We start from the raw sequence: 22,927 nt of genomic DNA, 5'->3' as shown, positions 1-22,927 counted from the left end.
AACAGAGAACAGAAAACATAATAAAATGGTGTTTTTTAATATTTGAACTTAAATAATAATTACATAAATAATTATATAAAAATGGTCTAAAAACAACTTAGAGATGGTCAGAATGGTCCAAAAAATGGTCCATCTATATTCTATCAACGAGAAACTCACTTTGATAAAATAAAAACAAGTACGTTAAAAGTGAAAGGATGTGCCTGGGTGGCTCAGTGTTAAAAGTGAAAGGATGTGTCTGGGTGGCTCAGTGTGTTAAGCATCCAACTCTTGATTTCAGCTCAGGTCATGAGTGCAATGTCTGCTTGTCCCTCTCCCTCTTCTCCTTTCACCACTCACATGAGCTCATATGCTCCCCACTCAAATAAAATTTTAAAAACAAAAAGGTTGGGGCACCTGGTTCAGCGCCCGCCTTTGGTTCAGGTCATGATCCTAGGATCAAGTTCCGTGTGGGGCTCCCTGTTCAGTGGGGAGTCAACTTGTTCCTTTCCCTCTGCCCCTTCCCCTACTCAAGCTTGCTCTCTCTCAAATCTTTAAAAGAAATAAAGTAAAAGAATTAAAAATGTGTATTACACACTCATCAAAAGAAAGTTGGAAGTTTAATTTTTTTACACCCTTCCACCCATTTCAGTACAAGCTTCCAGTAATAAATATTTAAGTCATGGGGATGTGAATGTATAGATTAGTTAATAATACTATACTGCTTATTTGAAAGTTGCTGAGAGTAGATCTTAAAAGCTCTCATCACACATATACAAAAAAGTTATCACAAGAAAAAAGTTTTGTTAACTGTGTATGGTGATGGATGTTAACTAGACTTACTCTAACGATCATTTTTCAATATACATAATAATCATTATGCTGTATACCTGAAACTAATATAATGTTTTATGCCAATTTTAACTTATTTTTTTTTAATTTCTGTTTTGTTTTTATTTTTAATGTGCTGAGGTTTCAACATAAAACGCTGAGGATTGAAAAAATAATAATACTTTTTTTTTTTTTTAAGATTTTATTTATTTACTCAAGAGAGACATAGGCAGAAGGAGAAGCAGACTCAAGCAGAGGAGCCTGATGAGGGACTCGATCCCAGGACCCCATCCTAGGAACCCAGAATCATGACCTGAGCCAAAGGTAGATGCTCAACCACTGAGCTACCCAGGTGTCCCCCCAAAATAGTACTCTTAAATGACATCTGCTTGATCATGAGATGAAAATGAAACAAAAGACAAAATCTGGCTGTTTCTCTTGCCAAATTGCTGATGGTAAAAGCACCACAGCACAGAGGTGACACTCTGGAGTCACACTGCCTGGTTTTAAATCGTGGCTGTGCCACTTATGAGATATGTGGCCCTGGGCAACTTTTCTTTTTTATTTAAATTCAGTTAACTAACATATAATGTATTATTAGCTTCAGAGGTAGAGATCAGTAATTCAACAATTTTATATAATACCCAGTGCTCATTACATCATATGCCCTCCTTAATGTCCATCACCCAGTTATGCTTAACCCATACCCCCACCCCCGCCCCTCCAGCGAACCTGTTTCCTAAGAGTCTCATATGATTTGTCTCCCTCTCTGATTTCATCTTGTATAATTCAATTTTTAAAAAGAAAGTTAGGGGGATCCCTAGGTAGTGCAGCGGTTTGGCGCCTGCCTTTGGCCCAGGGCGCGATCCTGGAGACCCGGGATTGAGTCCCACGTCGGGTTCCCGGTGCATGGAGCCTGCTTCTCCCTCTGCCTGTGTCTCTGCCTCTCTCTCTCTCTCTCTCTCTCTCTCTCTGTGTGTGTGACTATCATAAATAAATTAAAAAATCATGGGATCCCTGGGTGGCGCAGCGGTTTAGCGTCTGCCTTTGGCCCAGGGCGCGATCCTGGAGACCCAGGATCGAATCCCACATCGGGCTCTCGGTGCATGGAGCCTGCTTCTCCCTCTGCCTATGTCTCTGCCTCTCTCTCTCTCTCTCTCTCTGTGACTATCATAAATAAATAAAAATTAAAAAAATAAAATAAAATAAAATAAAATTAATTAATTAATTAAAAAATCAAAAAAATAAATAAATAAAAAGAAAGTTAGGGATGCCTGGGTGACTCAATGGTTGAGCGCCTGCCTGGGGTCCAGGGCGAGATCCTGGAGCCCCAGGATCGGGATCAAGTCCCAAGTCGGGCTTCCTGCAGGGAGCCTGCTTCTCTCTCTCTGCCTGTGTCTCTGCCTCTCTCTCTCTCTCTCTCTGTCTCTCATGAATGAATAAAATCTTTTTTAAAAATTTAAAAAATAAAAATAAAAATAAAGTTAAAGTTAGTTGGAGGGACTATATTAATGTTAGACAAAGTAGATTTCAGAACAAGGAAAACTTGGGCAGCCCGGGTGGCTCAGCGGTTTAGCGCCGCCTTCAGCACAGGGCGTGATCCTGGAGATCCAGGATAGAGTCCCACATCAGGTTCCCTGCATGGAGCCTGCTTCTCTCTCTGCCTGTGTCTCTGCCTTTCTCTCTCTGTTTCTCATGAATAAATAAATAAAATCTTAAAAAAAAAAAAAGAACAAGGAAAACTAGGCATAAAAAAAGGAACATTATAAAATGATATAATTATATAATGATAAAAGAGTGAATTCACCAAGTAAATATAACAATCCTAATAATGAATGCACCTACAAATAGGGCTTCAAAATATATGAATCAAGAACTCACAGATAAGAAAGGAGAAATAAATCCCTAATTATAGCTGGACACTTCAACATACTTCATCAGTAAATGATCAAAGTATCAGCAAGGACATACAAGAACTGAACACACCCAACCAACCTATCTCAATGATAGTTACAGAAAACTCCGCCCAACACAGTAAAGCACATGGAACATACTTGAATGTAGACCATATCTTAGCGTACAAAACAACCTTAACAAAACAGGGTGGAAGTCACACGAAGTATGAACTTTAACCATATGGAACTGAACCAGAAATCAGTTAACAAGACAGAACATCTCCAAATGCTGGAAAATTAAACAATACACTTCTATATAATCCAAGGCTCAAAGAGGAAATTGCAAGCAGGAAAAAATATCTAAAGGTTTGAATTGCAAGGAAATGAAAATATTGAAATTTGTGGATGTAGCTTAAAAAGCAGTGCTTAAGGGGAACACCAGGGTGGCTCAGCAGTTGAGCGCCTGCCTTTGTCCCAGGGTGTGATCCTGGAGTCCCCAAACGAGTCCCATGTCGGGCTCCCCTCAGAGAGCCTGCCTCTCCCTCTGCCTGGGTCTCTGCCTCTCTGCCTCTCATGAATAAATAAATAAAATCTTAAAAAAAAAATAAAAAAAAAAATAGCAGTGCTTAAGGGGAAATTTACAACACTAAATGCTTGTATTAGAAAAGGTCTCAAATTAGTAATCTAAGCTACCACCTAAGGAACTGTAAAAAGAGCTGTATTAACCCAAAGCAACCAGAAGAAAATAATAAAAACAAGGCTAAATAAATAAATAAATCTGAAGCAGAAAACTACAGAAAAATAAACAAAACCAAATGCTGGTTATCTAGGGAAAAAAAAATTTTTTTTTAAGATTTTATCTACTTTAGAGGACAAAGAGCAGGAGGAAGGGGCAGAGAGAAACGGGTAGCCTGACTTAATCTGGGAACTCCGGGATCATGACCTAAACTGAAGGCAGACACCAAGCAGACTGCCTTCAGCTCAGGTCGTGATCTTGGGGTCCATGGATAGAGATCTCTCTGCATCTCAAGGAGCCTGCTTCTCTCTCTACCCCCCGCCCCCAGGCATGTGTACAGTTTCTCTCTCAATAAATAAACTTTAAAAAAAAATTTGATAAATCTTGGGGCACCTGGCTTGGCACAGTCAGTAGAGCACAGGACACTTATCTCGGGGTGGTGAGTTCAAACCCCATGTTGAGCATAAAGATTATCTTTAAAAATAGATAAATTTATAGAAAAGGGACAAACTATCAGGAATGAAGGGTGGAATGAATATCATTACAAATCCTAGAGATATTAAAAGAGGAATTAGCAACTTTCATCTATAAATTCAAAAAACAATAGACAAATCTCGGAAACTCAACTTACCAAAACTGACAAAGAAATAGAAAATGTAATTACTCCATACACATAACAAAAATTGAATCTAAAATTAAAAAACATTCAAAAGGAAAAAAAAACTCAGGCCCAGGTGGCTTCTCTATAAGAATTTTCTATCAATCATCTACAGAAAATTAATACCAGTATCACATGAACCCTCACACCTTGTAAGGCTGGTATGAGAATTAAATGATAAATGGGCTTTTATATGTTTTCTCCCCAGCTTTGACTTTTTTTTGACTAACCTGTTTCAAAGTCATTGGAAGACTTCAACTGTAATCAGTAATAGTTGCTTGAAGTCAAAGCTTCTTTTTTTTTTTCCTTTGGTCAAACCTATTTCTGCGGTTCCATTGTTATTCCCACACTGCCAGGCACAGGGCTTTGTACAAAGCTGTCACTATTGTTAATTAGTAAGAAATTTAAATAAAAATAACATTCTTAAAAAAAAATAACATTCTTTGTTTTAATTCCTCTGACTTAATTTTTGTTTTAGATTTAAGGAAAAAAATAATTTGCCAAAGTATTTTGTTAACTTAAGTTTCAAGAATTTTCTTTTAAGTTTTTAATTTCTGTTTTTAGTAATCTCTACAACCCATACTGGTGCTCAAACTCACAACCTGGAGATCAAGAGTCGCATGCTCTTCTGACTGAACCAGCCAGGTACCCCTAAGTTTCAAGGATTTTCAGCTTTCAGAAACTAGATTCCTGTTCTACAAAAACCATGAATCATTAAAGATAATGCATTAAACCACAAATGCAACTAAAGATCCTAAATAATTATCAATATATGAAATAAGTCATTAGACCCCAAACTAGTCTAATACAAAATACCAACTCCATTACCATTCCAGGATTTGAACCTGTTTCCAAAGCTAAATACCATAATCTTTGTACCTGGCATGATTAGGAATATTAAATTTAGGAACAACCTGAAAGTTAATAAAATATTCTGGTCAAGTTAACTGTTCTATATATATGCAAACATCCACATAAGTAAAACATATGAACAAATAATGTATATGTATGTGTATGTATATATATGCACCATATACTAATACTGTACAACACATTTAAAATTCCTTTTATGATTCACAGATTATTCTAAGATGTTATGCCTCAACATGTTTACTGTCATGCATTCACTCACCAACTGTTTGTTGTGTGCTCTTCTATCAAGCACTGTGCTAAGCCACCACAGAAAGACACATTATAAGACCTCGCCCTAAAGTTTCAAAGATCTTACAAGCTAATGAGAAAGACAAAAAACAACTGTAAGACATGTAAATGACTGTAACATAAATCCTAGGAAATGATTATGAACTAGTAATTACAAAACTAGTTCATACCTAGGCATACCTCTTTTTATTGCACTTCTCAGATACTGCATTTTTTACAGATTAAGGTTTGCAACCCTGCATCAAGCCAGTCAATCAGCATCATTTTTCCAAAAGCGTTTGCTCAATCCATGCCTGTGTCACATTTTGGTAATTCTCATTCACAATATTTCAACCTTTATTATTATTACATATGTTACAGTGATCTGTGACCACAGATCCTTGATGTTACTATTGTAAAATTGTAACTGGAGTGCCACCAACCACTCCAATGTAAGACAATGAACTTTACTGATTTATGTGTATGTTCTGATTGCTCCACCCGTCTCTCTCTCTCTCTCTGCTTAGGCATCCCTATTTCCTAGGAAACAATATTGAAATTAAGCCAATCAATAACCCTATAATGGTCTCTAACTGTTCAAGGTAAAGAGTCAAATGTCTCTCACTATAAATCAGAAGCTACAAATGATTAAACTCATCAAGAAAAACATGTCAAGGGACGCCTGGGTGGCTCAAGGGTTTAGCACCTACCTTCAGCTCAGGGCAGTCTGGGATCAAGTCCCACATGTGGCTCCTTGTGGGGAGCCTGCTTCTCACTCTGCCTATGTCTCTGCCTCTCTCATGAATAAATAAAATCTTAAAAAAAAAAAAAATGTCAAAAGCTGAGCTAGGGGCAGCCCAGGTGGCTCAGTGGTTTAGCGCCACCGTCAGCCCAGAGCCTGATCCTGGAGACCGGGGATCAAGTCCCACGTCAGGCTTCCTGTATGGAGCCTTCTCCCTCCTGTGTCTCTGCCTCTGTGTCTCTCATGAATAGATGAATGAAATCTTAAATAATAATAATGTGTTTAAAAAAAAAAAAAAAAAGCTGAGCTAGGCCAAAAGCTAGGCTTCTCGAACCAGTTAGGCAAGTTATAAATGCAGGGGAAAATTTCTTGAAGGAAACAAGAGGTGCTACCCCAGTGAAGAAATGATAAGAAAGCAAAACAGCCTTATTGCTGATATGGAGAACGTTTTAGTGTTCTGGATAAAAGATCAAAGGAGCCACAACATTCCCTAAGCCAAAGCCTAATCCAGAGCAAGTTCCTAACTCTCTTCAGTTCTACCAACTGAGAGGAGAGGTAGCTACAAAGAAAAGCCTGAAGCTAGCAGAGACTGACTCATGAAGTTTAAAGAAAGGAGCCATCCTCTATAGCAAGGAACAACGTGAAGCAGCAAGTGCTGATGCAGAAGCTGCAGCAAATTATCCAGAAGATGTAACTAAGATAATAAAGGTGGCTATATTTTTTTAAGTAGATTCCATGCTCAGCACAGAGACCAACATGAGGCTTGAACTCACCACCCTGAGATCAAGACCTGAGCTGAGCTCAAGAGTTGGATTGCTTAATCGACTGAGCCACCCAGGTGCCCTTTAAACAAGATTTTATTTTTAAAAAAATTTTATTTATTTATTCATGAGACACAGAGAGGCAGAGACATAGACAGAGGGAGAAGCAGGCTCCTTACAGGACTCCAATGTGGGACTCAATCCCCAGACCAAGATGACGCCCCCAGGTATCCCTAAACAACAGATTTTAAATGTAGACAAAACAGCCTTATACTGGAAGGAGATGCCATCTAGGACTTCCATACTCAGAAGTCAATGCCTGGATTTAAAGCTTCAAAGGACCCAGTAACTCTTGTTAGAAACTAATGCAGGGGATCCCTGGGTGGCGCAGCGGTTTGGCGCCTGCCTTTGGCCCAGGGCGCGATCCTGGAGACCCGGGATCGAATCCCACATCGGGCTCCCGGTGCATGGAGCCTGCTTCTCCCTCTGCCTGTGTCTCTGCCTCTCTCTCTCTCTCTGTGACTATCATAAAAAAAAAAAAAAAAAAAAAAGGAAACTAATGCAGCAGGCAGCCCAGGTGGCTCAGCGTTTAGCGGGGCCTTCTGCCCAGGATGTGGTCCTGCGGTCCCGGGATAGAGTCCCATGTCAGTCTCCCTGCATGGAGCCTGCTTCTCCCTCTGCCTGTGTCTCTCATGAATAAATAAATGAAAAGAAAATCTAAAAAAAAAAAAAAAAAAAAAAAAGCTAATGCAGCCAGTGACTAAGTTGAAGCCAATGCTCATTTACCATTCTGAAAATCCTACAGCACTTAAGAATTATGCTAAATCCACTCTGCCTGTGCTCTATAAATGAAACAACAAAGCCAGAATGACAGTACATGTTTACAACATGGTTTACTAAAGATATTAGGCCCACCATTGAGACCTACTGCTCAGAATAAAAAAGATTCCTTTTACTGTTCACTGACAACACACCTGGTCACCCACGAGCTCTAATGGAGATGTATGAGATTAACGTTTTCATGCCTGATAACACAACATCCATTCTGCAGTTCATGGATCAAGGAGTAATTTCAACCTTCGAGTCTTTTTAAGAAATATATCCTACAGGGACGCCTGGGTGGCTCAGCGGTTTGGGTGTCTGCCTTCGGCTCAGGTCGTGATCCTAGAATCTGGGGTCGAGTCCTGCATCAGGCTCCCTGCATGAAGCTTGCTTCTCCCTCTGCCTGTGTCTCTGCCTCTATGTCTCTCATGAATGAATAAATAAATAAAATCTTAAAAAAAAATTAAAAAAAAAAAGAAATATATCTTACATGGCTAGAACTGCTATAGATTGCGATTCCTCTGATGGATTTGAGCAAAATCAATTGAAAACCTTCTGGAAAGAATTCACCATTCTAGATGCCATTAAGAACATTCGTGATTCATGGCAAGAGGGCAAAGTAACAATATTAACAAAAGACTGGAAAAAATTCCAATCTTCATGGATGACTTTGAGGGGTTCAAGATTTCAGTGAAGGAAGTTATTATAAATGTAAAAATAGCAAATTAACTAAAATTAGAAGTGAAGCCTGAAGATGTGACTGAATCGCTGAAATTTCACGATAAAACCTTGACGAGAAGTTGTTTCTTGGGGCCCCTGGGTGGCTTAGTCAACTAAGTGTCTGCCTTAGGCTCGGATAGTGATCCCAGAGTCCTGGGATAGAGCCCCGAGTTGGGCTCCCTGCTCTGTGGGGAGCCTGCTTCGCCTTCTCACCTCTGCCTGCCCCTTGCCCTGCTTGTGCGCTCTCACTGTCAAATAAATAATAAATAAATAATTTTTAAAAGTTGTTTCCTATGAATAAGCAAAGAAAGTAGTTTCTTGAGATGAATTCTATTCCTAGTGAAGATGCTGTGAAGATTGGTGAAATGGTAACAAAGAATTTAGAATATTACATAAATCACCAACAGGGATTTGACAGGACTCAACTTTTGAAAAAAGTTCTATGGTGCATAAAATGTTATCAAACAGTATGATACGCTGAGAAACTTCATGAAAGGAGTCAAGTGATGCAAAAAAACTCCATTATTGTCTTATTTTAAAAAACTGCCAGGGCTTCCACTTCACCCAGATCAGTAAGGAGCCATCAACATGGAGGGAAGACTCCCCACCAGCATAAGGTTACAATTTCTGGGTTAGCCTTTTCTTAGCAATAAAATATTTTTAAATTAAGATAGGCACATTTTTTTGTTAGACTTAATGCTACTGCACGCTTAACGGGCTACAATAAAGTGTAAACATTATTATATGCGCACTTTGAAAACAAAAAAAAAAGTCAGGGGCTCCTGAGTGGTTCAGCCAGTTAAGTCTGTCTTTGGCTCAAGTCATGATCCCAGGAGCAGGGAGCCTGCATTTCCATCTTCCTCAGTAGGCCCCCCTGCTTGTGCACTCAAACACATGCCTTCTCTCAAATACATAAATCTTAAAAAAAAGTTAAAATATTCATTTGACTCACTCTACTGCAATATTCACTTTATTATGGTGGTTCAGAACAGAACCCACAATATCTCCAGGGTATGCCTGTACTGATGTACTATTTTCATCCGTGTACCAACAATATGTCACACACTGGCCTCATGTGCCCTTATTGGCTCTACCAACTCACTTGATCCCACTCAACTTTGGAACAAATCCATCCAGTCTCCCTTTTATCATTCAGTTCTAGGAGCTCTGTTTTTATTTCTTTTTTTTGGGGGGGAGAGCCTTTTAAAGAAGAATTCTCTTTATTCTGAGTAAGGGAAAGTATAAAACCATGAATCGAGTCATTCCTCATGTTACTTGGTTAGAAAGGTGAGACTGCTGCAACTCACACCTGCTGCCCAAAATTGTGAAGCTGTCCAGAGGTGGTAATCCTAAAAGCTCTATTTAAAGTAGTTAAAAACAGAAAAAAAAAAAAAAAAAAAATCTGGTCCTAAGAGACAAGCCTAAGAGTAGCTCCAAAAAGTACCAAGTGGGAAAAAGAGGCAGTAGCATGGTCAACAGTGACTAGAATGATAGTATGCAGTACAAAGGAAACCTTTTGTATTTAAAATGTATTATTTTAGGGACCCCTGGGTGGCTCAGCTGTTGATCATGCGCTTTCAGCTCAGGGAATGATCCTGGGATCAGGTCCCACATCCGGCTCTCTGCATGGAGCCTGCTTCTCCCTCTGCCTGTGTCTCTGCCTCTCTCTCTCTCTCTCTCTCTCTCTCTGTCTCTCATGAATAAATAAAATCTTTAAAAAAAAAAAAAGCCAACTTTACTGTATTTTCACACTGTCAACTGTTATCAAACCTTCACTGATCAAATTAATCAAGATTAAAAAGTTAATAAAATAAAGGGTCACAAGACCAGTAGCATCATGTGTAACACACAAGAAAAGTACAGACTACAGAAAGCAGAGACCATTATATATTCTGGAAGCTATAAATATTGAAATGTGTAGATATTATGAAAGTATTTTTGTCTTGTTTCAACAAAATAAATATTAAAAAAAAAAATCACAGGAGTCACTGGGTATACATCTCACCAAGAGTTTTTCCTCATATTTTTACACAGTTGTAATCATGGACTCTGACACTACTGAACCCCGCCTTTTATCATGTAACATAGTATCTATTATGCTACAGTCTTTAGTTTTATTTTAATGGCTAATATTCCATAGTAGTAATTTTCAATTTCCCCAACTGATATCTGTCATATAAATGATGCTGAAATTAGTATTAATGTGCAAACTAATGCATACAAAAACTTTTTCCGTATTTGAAATTATTTCATTAGACTACACCCTATTTTCTATTTTTAAAGTCAGAAGAGACTACCTACAGCTGGGACTTGATTCTAATTTTAAATGAATGAGAACTTAAGCCTAGAGTTGGGGATTCCGGAGGCTCCTGATCACCTAGAAGCCCAGAGGCACAGGAAGAAAGTAAAAACAAATCATTTGGACAAAACAGTAACAGTACTTTGAAAATGAGAGCCAATGCTAACATTAAAGTTGTTTTTTTTTTTTTTTTAAGATTTTATTTATTTATTCATGAGAGACACAAAGAGAGAGAGAGAGAGGCAGAGACACAGGCAGAGGGAGAAGCAGGCTCCATGCAGGGAGCCGACGTGGGACTCGATCCCGGTCTCCAGGATCAGGCCCTGGGTCGAAGGCGGCGCTAAACCGCTAAGCCACCTGGGCTGCCCACATTAAAGTTTCAAAACACTCTTTTACCTTCTAAGTAAAGGGTATCACGAAGTCCTTTTATTCCCAGTAGATGTGCTTTTGAGAAAGTTGTAAAAACAAAATTTCCCACGGACTACTGGGCTGTAGGTAAAGAAGTCAAAGGCTTCTCCGTGCCTGCGCCCACTCACAGGCATCTCAACTACTATTTTATTAAATACTCGCGCAAGGAGAGATATAAACAAAATTGGCCCCGAACTGATCATGGTTGAAGCTAAATGAGAAGAGAATTCATTACTACCCTTTAGTCTGCATGAAATTTCAATACAAAGTTAAACGCATAACCCAGAACAAAGAATCACAACCCCCCCCCCCTTCCTCGAAAAGAGTGATTTATAAGCGGCTTTTAATTTTAATGAAGGGGCTGTGCCTTTCCTACCGCCTAATGGTAGACGGACCCTCTGTGGATCCCGATCCCGGCGAAAGTTTACGCGGCTGAGTTTGAAGCCCTGAGCTCCAGCACCCCGGAAGAGAGCGCGGAGGATACGGAGAGGAGCGAGACGAGGAGGGGGCCTCGGGCTCCTCACAGGGTCTCCCCTACGACACGGGGGGCAAAGACCGCTGCTTGCGGAAACTACGGAGGAAGGCCGACTCCCTCCGGCCGATGGAGGCCGCCCCGCCAGGTGGAGCGGTCGACGCAGACCCCGACCTTCCCGGAGCCTCTCTGGACCAGTCCAACAGGGCACAGGGTGTCACCCCGAGATCGCAGGCCGAGCCCCGTCACCAACAGGCGCCGAGGCCGCGGCGTTTCCGCCTCGGGGGAAGAACTCTTCCAGGCAGGAAGCACAAGAGGAAAGTTCCGCCGCCTCAAGTATCCGGGACCAGCGGTCTCCACGCGGCTCGCGGCCCCGCCACGCCCCCAGCCCCCGCCTCAAGCGGCCTCCCGCGCCGCGGACCTCCGGCCTGACCCCCAGACCCCGGATCCTCCCTTTTCTCCTCACCTGCCACCTCAGGGTCGTCTGAACCCAGACTGGGGAACTCCTAAACCCAGAGCTCAGCGCGAGGAGAAAAACAAAGACCCTTAACGATAAGACTGCCGATAAGACTCACCTGGCTGAATCCAGGCGTGAAAACGGCTGACACCGACTCGGTTCTCAAAGCTCAGCATCCAAAATGGCGGCTCCCTCGGCCTCAGCACAAGCAAGCGCGGGCGGAGGGATCCGCGGGGGGGGGGGGGTGTCAGCTAGCCACGCCCCCCTACCCAGGGATTGGCTGCGAGCCGGCCGCTCCCGGAACTCACGTCCTGAGGGACTCGAGGCTCCCTCATTCGGGTCCCTTCGGAGCGGGCGCGATGGGGACTACTTCCCGCGGCGGAGGCATGGGTGGTGACGTGTGCCTACGTCACGCCACCTACGTGATCGTCACCTGATGGAGGCGCGCCCTCTCTCGCAGGTCTTAACCTGGGGCCCAGGGAGGTGGGCTGCAGTAGTTTGCTCACCTGCTTTGTGCCCGGTGCTTTTTTTTTTTTTTGCCGGATTTTTCCCAGTCCCTCGAAAACCCAGCTCCAGTATTAACCTTTTAGATACCCGGAGTTGCTCCCCGATATTTGCTCCCGACCTTGGGTCAACTCCAGTCGCCCCAAGGGCTTCCTGCCGGGCGTCGGGTTCTTCCCTCCCGCGGCAGCGACTGAGCGGGTTTCCGACCCTTCCTCCTATTCCTTTAGTTGCCCACCATCACTCCATCCATGTCCTCCGATAGCCCTGCCCCTCTTTTATTTTTTTCCCAGCCCCTCTTTTAAACCAAATCTGATTGCTCTTTCAACCAGAATGTCTTTATTATTTAATTCACTGATGTTTTGTCAACACCACGTTCTCCGGCGATTTACCTTATCTCTATAACATCTCTGTGCTAAATGAAACTTCCGTTTACTTTTGTTTTTCCCTTGAAAACCAGTCTCCCCGTTTACCCAAGGAAGGGCGCCTCCTCGGCTCTTGGCTTCTAGGGGAGGTAACCCTGCCCCCTGCTGTCGAGGCCGCGTCCACCGGGACCGAAGCTGTGGTTTGCGAAATTGTAATGCGGTCATAGGACGAGGATGGAGCTACGCATTACTGTATGTTTATATGGACTCAGTAGTGGTGTGTGTTTATCACCACTTGAAATATTTCTTTAAGAAACCGTTCCCAGAACCTCAAAATACAGTGTGTGTGGTTCCTTTCAAATGTGTAGGTGTGTTTTTCCCCCCTGTAAATGCGTGCAAATGTAATTGAAGTCTGTTGTGCAGTAGGATAATGGCAACCATAAAGATGGGAGTGAGGGCGGAGGGCTCGAATCTAAAAAGCCTTAGAGACCTTGCAACCAAAGGTAAGGTGTGTGGATCTTGTTTAAGGATTCAAACCAACTATATAAAAGACATTTTTGAGACAATTGGGGAATTTAGATGATGGACCAGGTATTTTACATGATACCAACAAACCAAAGAATTGTTATTCTGTTAAGCATGAAAATGGCATTGAGATTTTGTAAGAAAACGTCCTTTTAAAAATGTTTAGACCGGGATCCCTGGGTGGTGCAGCGGTTTAGCGCCTGCCTTTGGCCCAGGGCGCGATCCTGGAGACCCGGCATCGAATCCCATGTCGGGCTCCCGGTGCATGGAGCCTGCTTCTCCCTCTGCCTGTGTCTCTGCCTCTCTCTGTGTGTGACTATCATAAATAAATAAAAAATTTTTTAAAATGTTTAAACCATGAATTCCTTGCATAGGGGTAAAATGGGGCAAGGATTGTGATGATTGTGTAACTGAATGAGTTAGTGTTGTACGATTCTCTCTACGTGTAAGTATGTTTTAAAATGTTCATAGTGGGATCCCCGGGTGGCTCAGCGGTTGAGCATCTGACTTCAGCCCAGGGCGTGACTCTTGGGTCCCGGGATCGAGTCCGACATCAGGCTTCCTGCATGGAGCCTGCTTCTCTGTGTGTGTGTGTGTTTCTCATGAATAAATAAATAAAATATTTAAGAATAATAAAATAAAAATTAATAATAAAAGAAAAAAAAGCAGAATAAAGGGGATTGAATTTAACACCACGTTTTTTGAGAGTAAAAATATGTTTGTTTTTACCAATTTGAGAGTACATATGTGGGGTTTAGTGAAAATGCCTATGCCATTATTAATTTTTAAAAATACATTATTAGGGGATCCCTGGGTGGCTCAGGGGTTTAGCGCCTGCCTTCCGCCCAGGGCGCGATCCTGGAGTCCTGGGATCGAGTCCCACATTGGGCTCCTGGCATGGAGCCTGCTTCTCCCTCCTCCTGTGTCTGCCTCTCTCTCTCTCCTCTATCTATCTCTATCATAAATAAATAAATCTTTAAAAAAAGACATTATTAAAATTTGTGTTTTTATTTTAAATTTAATACAAATAGGATAATAACATGCACACTATTCGGTAAACCTGCTTTTAGGGGCCCCCGGGTGGGTCTGACTGTTATGTGTCTGCGGTTGGTTCAGGTCATAATCCCAGGGTCCTAAGATCAAGCCCTACGTTGGACTCCTTGCTTGGCAGGGAGCCTGTTTCTCCCTCTCCCACTGCCCCCCATTCTTTTTTTTATTGCCCCCCATTCTTGCTCTCTCTCACTTTCTATCTCAAATAAATAAAATTTTTTGAAATTTTGAAAAACCTGCTTTCTATATATTTTCTATATTTTTAAATAAAGGTTTTATTTATTTAAGAGAAATAGGGGAAGGGGCAGAGGAAGAGAGAGAGAGAGAGAGAGAGAATCTCAAGCCGACTATGTGTTAAGCTTGGAGCCCTATGTGAGGCTTGATCTCAACCCAGAGATCATGACCTAAGCTGAAATCAAGAGTCAGACACTTAAATGACTGAACAACCCAGGCACCCCAAACCTACTTTTTATACTTAATATACTCTGCATATTTTTTAAAGATTGTATTTTTTTTAATTTTTATTTATTTATGATAGTCACACAGAGAGAGAGAGAGAGGCAGAGACACAGGCAGAGGGAGAAGCAGGCTCCATGCACCGGGAGCCTGACGTGGGATTCGATCCTGGGTCTCCAGGATCACGCCCTGGGCCAAAGGCAGGCGCCAAACCGCTGCGCCACCCAGGGATCCCTAAAGATTGTATTTTTAAGCAATCTCTTAGCCCAGGTGGAACTTGAAATTAGAATCCTGAGATCAAAAGTTGCATACTTTATTGACCAAGCAAGCCAGGACCCCATTCTACATATCTTTTTTTCTGTCAGTACGTACCGATCCATTTTAACCATGGAAGCAGATACACCATAATTCAGCCAAATGTCTTATGAGTATTTAGGTTGATTCCAATAATGTTCTGTATTGTCCTATAGTGAATATCCTTCTAAGTATATATGTTCAGTATATGTTCAGACTATTTTTCTTTTCAGATCACTTATTAAAGACAAAGTCCCATAAGTGGCATTGGTAGGTCAAAGGATATGCATATTTAAAAATTTGGTTCCCATATTATGTGTCCCCCAAAGTTCATATGTTGAATTGCTAACCCCCAGGATCTCAGATTGTGACCTTATTTGGAGAATGGATCTTTACAAAGCAAGTCAAGTTAAAATGAGGTCCCTAGAGTGGACCCTAATCCAATGACTTATATCCCTATGAAAAGGTAAAATTTGAAGACAGATACACACTCAGGGGGAACACCAAGTAAAGATGAAGGCAGAGATGCAGGTGAAGCATCTACAAACCAAGAAACACCAAAGATTGCCAGCAAACCACCAGAAACTAGGGAAAGGGCCTGGAACCAATTCTTTCTTAAAGCCCTCAGAAGACGCTAACTCTACTAATGCCTTGATCTAGGACTTCTAGTCTCCAGAATCATGAGACAATAAATTTCTGTTAAGTGACCGCATTTGTGGTAATTTGTTAAAACAGGCCTACCAAACTAGTACAACCCATTACCAAACTTCTCTCCCAAAAGGTGCTATTATTTTATCTTCCTAGTAATAGTGTATGAGAATGCCCATTTCCTCGTACTCCCCAACTATAGGCATTGTCAATCTTTCTAATCTTTTTGAAACTAAGAAATTATTTTACTTTGCATATTGTTGAACATTAGCGAGATTGACTAGCTTGTAAATATGCTCATTGTGGTCTTCTGTTCATTTTCCTAATGGTACAGATAAACTTTTAAAATAAATTTTTTACAGTAATGCATAAATAGCCAACCACACACACACACACACACACACACACACAGCTGAAAAAGATGTTAGAATAATCATTGTTATCAGATTCTGGTGCTTTTGAGCAAGTTACTTAATTCTCTATGCTTCAGTTTCCTCATCTGTAAGATGGGAATAATATCACCTACATTAATAAAGTTGTTATGAGGATTAAGTGGGTTAATTACATAAAGCTTTTAGAATACCATATTAAACAGATAATGTTAAATGCTTTCAAAATCCTTCCAAGTGATATTATGTGCATGTAAAACCATATGTATATACATGCCCTTTTTTACACATGTAGTAGCATTATGTACACTATACTGTAACTTGTACTATCACATACAAAGATATATATCTTGGAGATTGTTCCATATCAGTAGGTATCAATAATTCTCATTCTTTTAGAGAACTGCATAATCCAATATATATGTGTACTATAATTTTTAAGCACTGTTCTGTTGGTGGGAATTCAGGTTATTTCCAATATTCTGCCTCTATAAACAATGCTGCAATGACTAGATATTGGCTAGCATGGGTTGTATTTAATAGGTAAATTCCCAGAAGCAGAACTGTGTCAAAGGGTACATTTTTAACGTGAAGAGATTTGCCAGCTCACCCTTGACAGAGGAAGCATCAATTTACATCGCCACTGATGTATGAGAGTTTTTATTTCCCCATGCCCTCAGTAGCACAGTGTGTTTGGATAACTTTTGGAGTACTTGACATTATTGCAACCTTGTTCAAACCATGAAAGATGAGTGAAAAGTGTCATGGAGCTCATGTCTTGCTAAAAGTGACACAACTCATTTAGAAAAATTGCTTCCTGGGGCACCTAGGTGGCTCAGCGGTTGAGCGTCTGCCTTCAGCTCAGGGTGTGATCTCGGAATCCCAGGATCGAGTCCCGCATTGGGCTCCCTGCATAGAGCCTGCTTCTCCCTCTGCCTGTGTCTTTGCCTCTCTCTGTGTGTCTCTCTCTGTCTCTCTTTGCCTCTCTCTCTCTCTCTCTCTCGTCCCATGTCAGGCTCCCTGCATGGAGCCTGCTTCTCCCTCTGTCTCTGCCTCTCTCTATGTGTTTCTCATGAATAAATAAAATCCTTAAAAAAAAAAAAAGAAAAGAAAAGAAAAGAAAAATTGCTTCCTACCCAGCAGTTGCTTCAATTCAGCATTGATCATCTGTTTCTGTTCTGTATAATTATTTAGATCCTATAGTACATCAGTGTATTTTTTAAAAGATTTTATTTATTTATTCATGAGAGACACAGAGAGAGAGGCAGAGACACAGGCAGAGGGAGAAGCAGGCTCCATGCAGGGAGCCCAAAGTGGGACTCCATCCCGGCTCTCCAGGATCAGGCCCTGGGCTGAAGGCAGCGCTAAACCACTGAGCCACCCGGGCTGCCCACATCAGTGTAAATTGTGCCACTGTCCTTGGCTGAACAGACCAGTTTCATTCAGAAGCAAAACATAACTGAAAAAAATCAAACTGACTCACATTATTTTGTTTGAAAATCCTATTTTGCTGTTAGGATAAAAATCAATGCATAACATTTCTTTGGTTAACTAACCAGTAACTCTTTTTTGTGTACATGATGATAACTAGGGGCCATGACACGCACCTGATACAGTGCTTGAACATAATAGAATAATGTTCCATAGCAGGCCTGCAGGCCAGGATCAGTCAGGGCTGTTTCTGTACAGTCCCTCCAGCTAAATATGGTTTGTACAGGGTTAATGGATTGCAAAAACAAAAAACAAAACAAAGGGAAAGAAGAATATGTGACAGAATCCTGATGTGCCCACAAAGCCTAAAATATTGATAAATTGGCCCTTTACAGAAAAGTTTTGCTGACAGCTGCAATAGAAGAAAGTACTACACATCCTGTAAAGAGAGAAGGGTAAGATGATGGGCAGAAAGTAATTTGTCTTTTTCCTTTAAAAAAAAAACAAAAAACGATTTATTTGAGTTGGGGGGAGGGGCAGAGGGAGAGAATCCCAGACTCTTCACTGAGCACAGAGCTAACTTAGGCTGGATCTCAGGCTGAGATCATGAGCCAAAATCAAGGGTTGGACACTCAACTGACTGAGCCACCCAGGCGCCCCTTGTCTTTTTTCTTTTAAATACATTTAGAAAAGGGAAAGTCTTGGGGCATCTTGGTGGCTCAGTCAGTTAAGTGTCTGACTTTGGCTCAGGTTGTGATCTCAGGGGATCTTTGTGATGAATTTTTGGAATATAGATGAGGTTGGTGGGGTGAGGTCCGGAGCCGAAGACCAAGAAAGAATTCTTGAGACGTCTTTGGTGCAAAATGGTGGTTTTATTAAAGCATGGGGACAGCACCCCTGGGCAGGAAGAGCTGCTGCCCTGGGCCTGTGAAGGGTGGCTGATTATATACCTGGCAGTTGGGAGGGGTTTGAAGATAGAGTACTCTCTAAGGAATTTTGGAAGCAAGGTTTCCAGGACCTTGAGGGGGCTAGTTATTGTTGGGGAAAGGTCACTTATTACCATCTAATAAAACCTGAGTCATGGGGATCTCTGGGTGGCTCAGCAGTTTGGCACCTGCCTTGGGCCCAGGGCGTGATCCTGGAGACCTGGGATTGAGTCCACGTCAGGCTCTGTGCATGGAGCCTGCTTCTCCCTCTGCCTGTGTCTCTGCCTCTCTCTCTCTTTCTGTGTCTCTCATGAAAAAATAAAATCTTAAAAAAAAAAAACAAAAAAACAAAAAAACAAAACCTGAGTCATGAGACCCTTCAGATGTACATCGGTGGGCCATGTGCTTGGGGAATGATTGCCAACATATATCTTGGGGGGATAGAAATAAAGGAATTTTTTTTAAAGATTTTATTTATTTACTCATGAGAGATACAAAGAGAGAAAGGTAGAGACACAGGTAGAGAGAGAAGGAGGCTCCATGCAGGGAGCCCGACGTGGGACTCGATCCCAGGTCTCAAGGATCACCCCCTGGGCTGAAGGCAGCGCTAAGCCACCGAGCTGCCCATGAAGGAAATTTCTAAAGGAATTTTTATATGTTAAGGTAGACTTATAAGATCCTGGGGGTCAGGCTAAGATTGCCTTTTGCCCTTAGCAAAGTATTAACTTCGAGGCAGTTAAGTCCGTAAAGGAATGTCCCTCTGCCTGTTTCAAGAGCTTGTTGGTGTGCTTTGTCCTCAGCTAGTCCTCTGCTCCCCCGTCACTGGGATCCAGCCCTGCATGGGACTCCCAGGCTCCGAGGAGAAATCTGCTTGTTATCCTCCCTCTGCCCCTCCCCCACTAATGTTTTTTCTCTCTCTCTCTCTCATATAAATAAATCTTTTTTAAAAAAGAAAAGGGAAAATCTTGGAAATATAAAATATGGACTATTCTGGACATTTTCATAGACCTATAGAAAAATCAAGAGCATTTTTTAGAGCACCTATGGAATGATTTTTCAGAGAACTTATTAATATCATTAATTAGGGCTATATACAAATATTAAATATTTCCATGGTATTTTTCAGTTTACAAGTTACTTACAAACACATTACCTCAATATAAGTGAGGCTCACAACATTTCTATAAGCAACTGTGGGCCAGAAGTGATTGTTTTTAGAAGAGAAAAGTGAAGCTCGGACCTGTAGTAATCAATCCAAGGTCAACAGGTATAACTACCAGGGTCGGATCTTGACCCAGATCTTGAAACTAGACATTATATACTTTCCATTATCCATAATGACTTGCATCCTAGTTTTACCTCCAATTCCTGTATATTGATTTTATCAACAAATGAAAAATTTGGGCAGCCCTGGTGGCGCAGCGGTTTAGCGCCGCCTGCAGCCCAGGGCGTGATCTGGAGACCCTGGATCGAGTCCCACGTCAGGCTCTCTTCATGGAGCCTGCTTCTCCCTCTGCCTGTGTCTCTGCCTCTCTCTCTCTCTCTCTCTCTGCATCTCTATGAATAAATAAATAAAATCTTAAAAAAAAACAAATGAAAAATTCATTAAATCACAGTTATGATTCTGATTTGGGTTCACATATAAGATCAAAAGAGAGTTCTCAAATCAGATTATTTTCATGGCATTTATCATCATTGTAGTCATCCTAGAAAACTTTATTTTACCTTAAATGGCTCCAAAGGGATGAAAATATAACTATAGATTCTAAATATAAACTTAAAAGTTAAAACAATCTCCTTAAAATATAAGATTCTTATCAAGACTATATGATACTGGCATAAGAATAGACATATAGATCAATGGTATAGAATTGAAAGTCCAGAAATAAACCCATACATTTATGGTCAATTGATACTCAACAAGGATAATAAAACAAGTTAATGGGGGAAAGAATAGACTTTTCAACAAATAATTCTAGAAAAACTGGATATCCACATGCAAAAGAATAAAGTTGAAACTCCCTGTCTCACACTTATGCAAAAATTAACTCAAAATGGATCAGATATTTAAATGTAAGAGGTAAAACTATAAAATTTTTATTTATTTATTTATTTTTTATTTTTTTAAAGATTTTATTTATTCATGATAGTCACAGAGAGAGAGAGAGAGGCAGAGACACAGGCAGAGGGAGAAGCAGGCTCCATGCACCGGGAGCCCGATGTGGGATTCGATCCCGGGTCTCCAGGATCGCGCCCTGGGCCAAAGGCAGGCGCCAAACCGCTGCGCCACCCAGGGATCCCAAACTATAAAATTTTTAGAAGAAAACATGGGTGTAAGTTTTAATGACTGTGGATTAGGAGGTGGTTTCTTAGATATGACACCTAAATCACAAGCAGCCAAAGAAAAAATACACAAGGTGGACTTCATACATAAAAATTTTTAGTGCTTCAAAGGACCCTGTCAATAAGTAAAAAGACAGCCTACACAATGGCAGAAAGTTTTTGGAAGTCACATATCCTAAAAGGGTCTAGTATCAAGAATATTAAAAAACAACAAGCAGCACTGAAAAAACAAATAACCCAACTTAAAAATAGGCAAAGGACTTGAATAATACATCCTTCAAATGGTCAATAATAAGGACCTGAGAAAGTGTTCAACATCCTTAGTCATCAGGGCAAGTCAAAACCACAATAAGTTGTCACTTCACACTCACTACAATGGGTATAGTAAAAAAGAAAAACAATAACAAGTGTAGTCTAGGATGTGGGTAAATTAGAACCCTCCTACATTGCTGGTAGGAATATAAAATTTTGCAAGCACTTTGGGAAACAGTCTGGCAGTTCCTCAAAAAGTTATAGTTACCATATGACCCAGTAATTTCACTCCTAGGTATATACCTGAGAGAATTGAAAACACATGTTCACCCAAAAATTATACATCAGTGTTCATAGCAACATTATTCAGAATAGCCCCAAAGTGGAAGCAACACAAATATCCATCAACTGACAAATGGAAGTAAAATGTATATCCATACCCAGGAGTGTTATTTGGCCAGAAAAAGGAATGAAATATTGAGGCACCTGGCTGGCTCAGTTGGTAGAGCATGTGACTCTTGATCTCTGGGTCACGAGTTAGAGCCCCACATTGAGGGCAGAGTTTACTTTAAAAATAAAAATAATAACAGCAAAGAAAAAGAGGAATGAAGTACTGACACATACTACAACATGGGTGACCTTGAAAATATTATGCCAAGTGAAAGGAACAGACATAAAAGGCCCCATATTGTATGATTCCATTTATGTGAAATGTTCAATAAGCAAATCTGCAGAGACAGAAAGTAGATGAGGCGTTGCCAAGAGCTGGGAGAAGAAAGAGGGGGGAATGGTTGTTAATGAGTATAGGGTTTCTATTTGGGGCAATGAAAATGTTTTGGAATTAGATAATGGTGATGTTGCATGACCTTGTGAATATACTAAAAACCACTGAATTACACACTCTAAAAGAGTGAATTTCAGGGTCTAGCTTGGTTGGTAGAGCAGACTGTTGACTTTGGGGTTGTAAGTTCAAGCCTTGTGTTGGGTATAGAGATTACTTAAAAATAAAATATTTACCAAAAAGAAGAAGAAAAGAAGAAGAAGAAGAAGAAGAAGAAGAAGAAGAAGAAGAAGAAGAAGAAGAAGAAGAAGAAAAGAAGAAGGAGGAGGAGGAGGAGGAGGAGGAAGAGTATGAATTTCATGGTATGTGAATTATATCTTAATAAATTTTTTTTTAATTTATGATAGTCACAGAGAGAGAGAGAGAGAGAGGCAGAGACATAGGCAGAGGGAGAAGCAGGCTCCATGCACCAGGAGCCCGACGTGGGATTCGATCCTGGGTCTCCAGGATAGCGCCCTGGGCCAAAGGCAGGCGCCAAACCGCTGCACCACCCAGGGATCCCATCTTAATAAATTTTTGAATGAAGTTCTTTAAATTATCAATATTGTTGTACTATAAAGCCCTAATGAGGTCATTGTAAGAGCCAGTAAATTTAAAACATATTAGGAAGCTATTTCAAGGAAAAGATTATAGAGTTGAAGTGGCAAAATAATAGCACAACTCTGAGTTGATTGGGAAAGTAGAAATAAAAAATGAAGCTGAAGAAAACCCATGCTTAATAAAAGAGTCTTCTAGATCTACAAGTTTAGGTGAGATCAGAGGAAAAGAAACTAATTCCTTATTTAGTACTTTTCTCCTTATTTGATTATAACCCAGTCACATCACCTCAGAGACACAGGAAGGTTATAGGAATAGCATTATTATGATCCTATTTTATTTGCAGCTCAAGGAGATAGAACAAGCTGCCCAGCTTCATACAGTAACTTAATGATGAAGCCAAGAAATTTCACTGGAGGCTTTCTCCTCGTGTTTTACCTGTTTGCTAT

At 40.8% G+C, this 22,927-nt stretch overlaps 1 protein-coding gene and 1 long non-coding RNA gene across 4 annotated transcripts in view; one reads left to right on the top strand and one right to left on the bottom strand.

Annotated features, from left to right (window-relative positions):
• The window catches only part of IST1 (IST1 factor associated with ESCRT-III), a 34,532-nt gene extending 22,352 nt beyond the window's left edge, over window positions 1-12,180 (bottom strand). The window contains exon 1 of one of the 3 annotated variants that reach the window (XM_038538449.1): window positions 12,039-12,180. The gene's annotated coding sequence lies outside the window, so the exon portion shown is untranslated. The remainder of the gene's footprint in view (window positions 1-12,038) is intronic. The other 2 variants (XM_038538447.1, XM_038538448.1) reach the window with 2 other exon arrangements.
• Window positions 11,349-13,147, top strand: LOC111096042. The gene is made up of 2 exons (XR_005360117.1): window positions 11,349-12,380; window positions 12,882-13,147. It is a non-coding gene; the product is annotated as an uncharacterized LOC111096042 (long non-coding RNA).
• The last annotated feature ends 9,780 nt before the right edge of the window (window positions 13,148-22,927 follow it).

This window comes from Canis lupus, chromosome 5, assembly GCF_011100685.1.
Source record: "Canis lupus familiaris isolate Mischka breed German Shepherd chromosome 5, alternate assembly UU_Cfam_GSD_1.0, whole genome shotgun sequence".
In the NCBI taxonomy this organism is placed as follows: domain Eukaryota; kingdom Metazoa; phylum Chordata; class Mammalia; order Carnivora; family Canidae; genus Canis; species Canis lupus.
The sequence above is the reverse complement of the archived record's forward strand: the minus strand, read 5'-3'. Positions and strand labels throughout refer to the sequence as shown.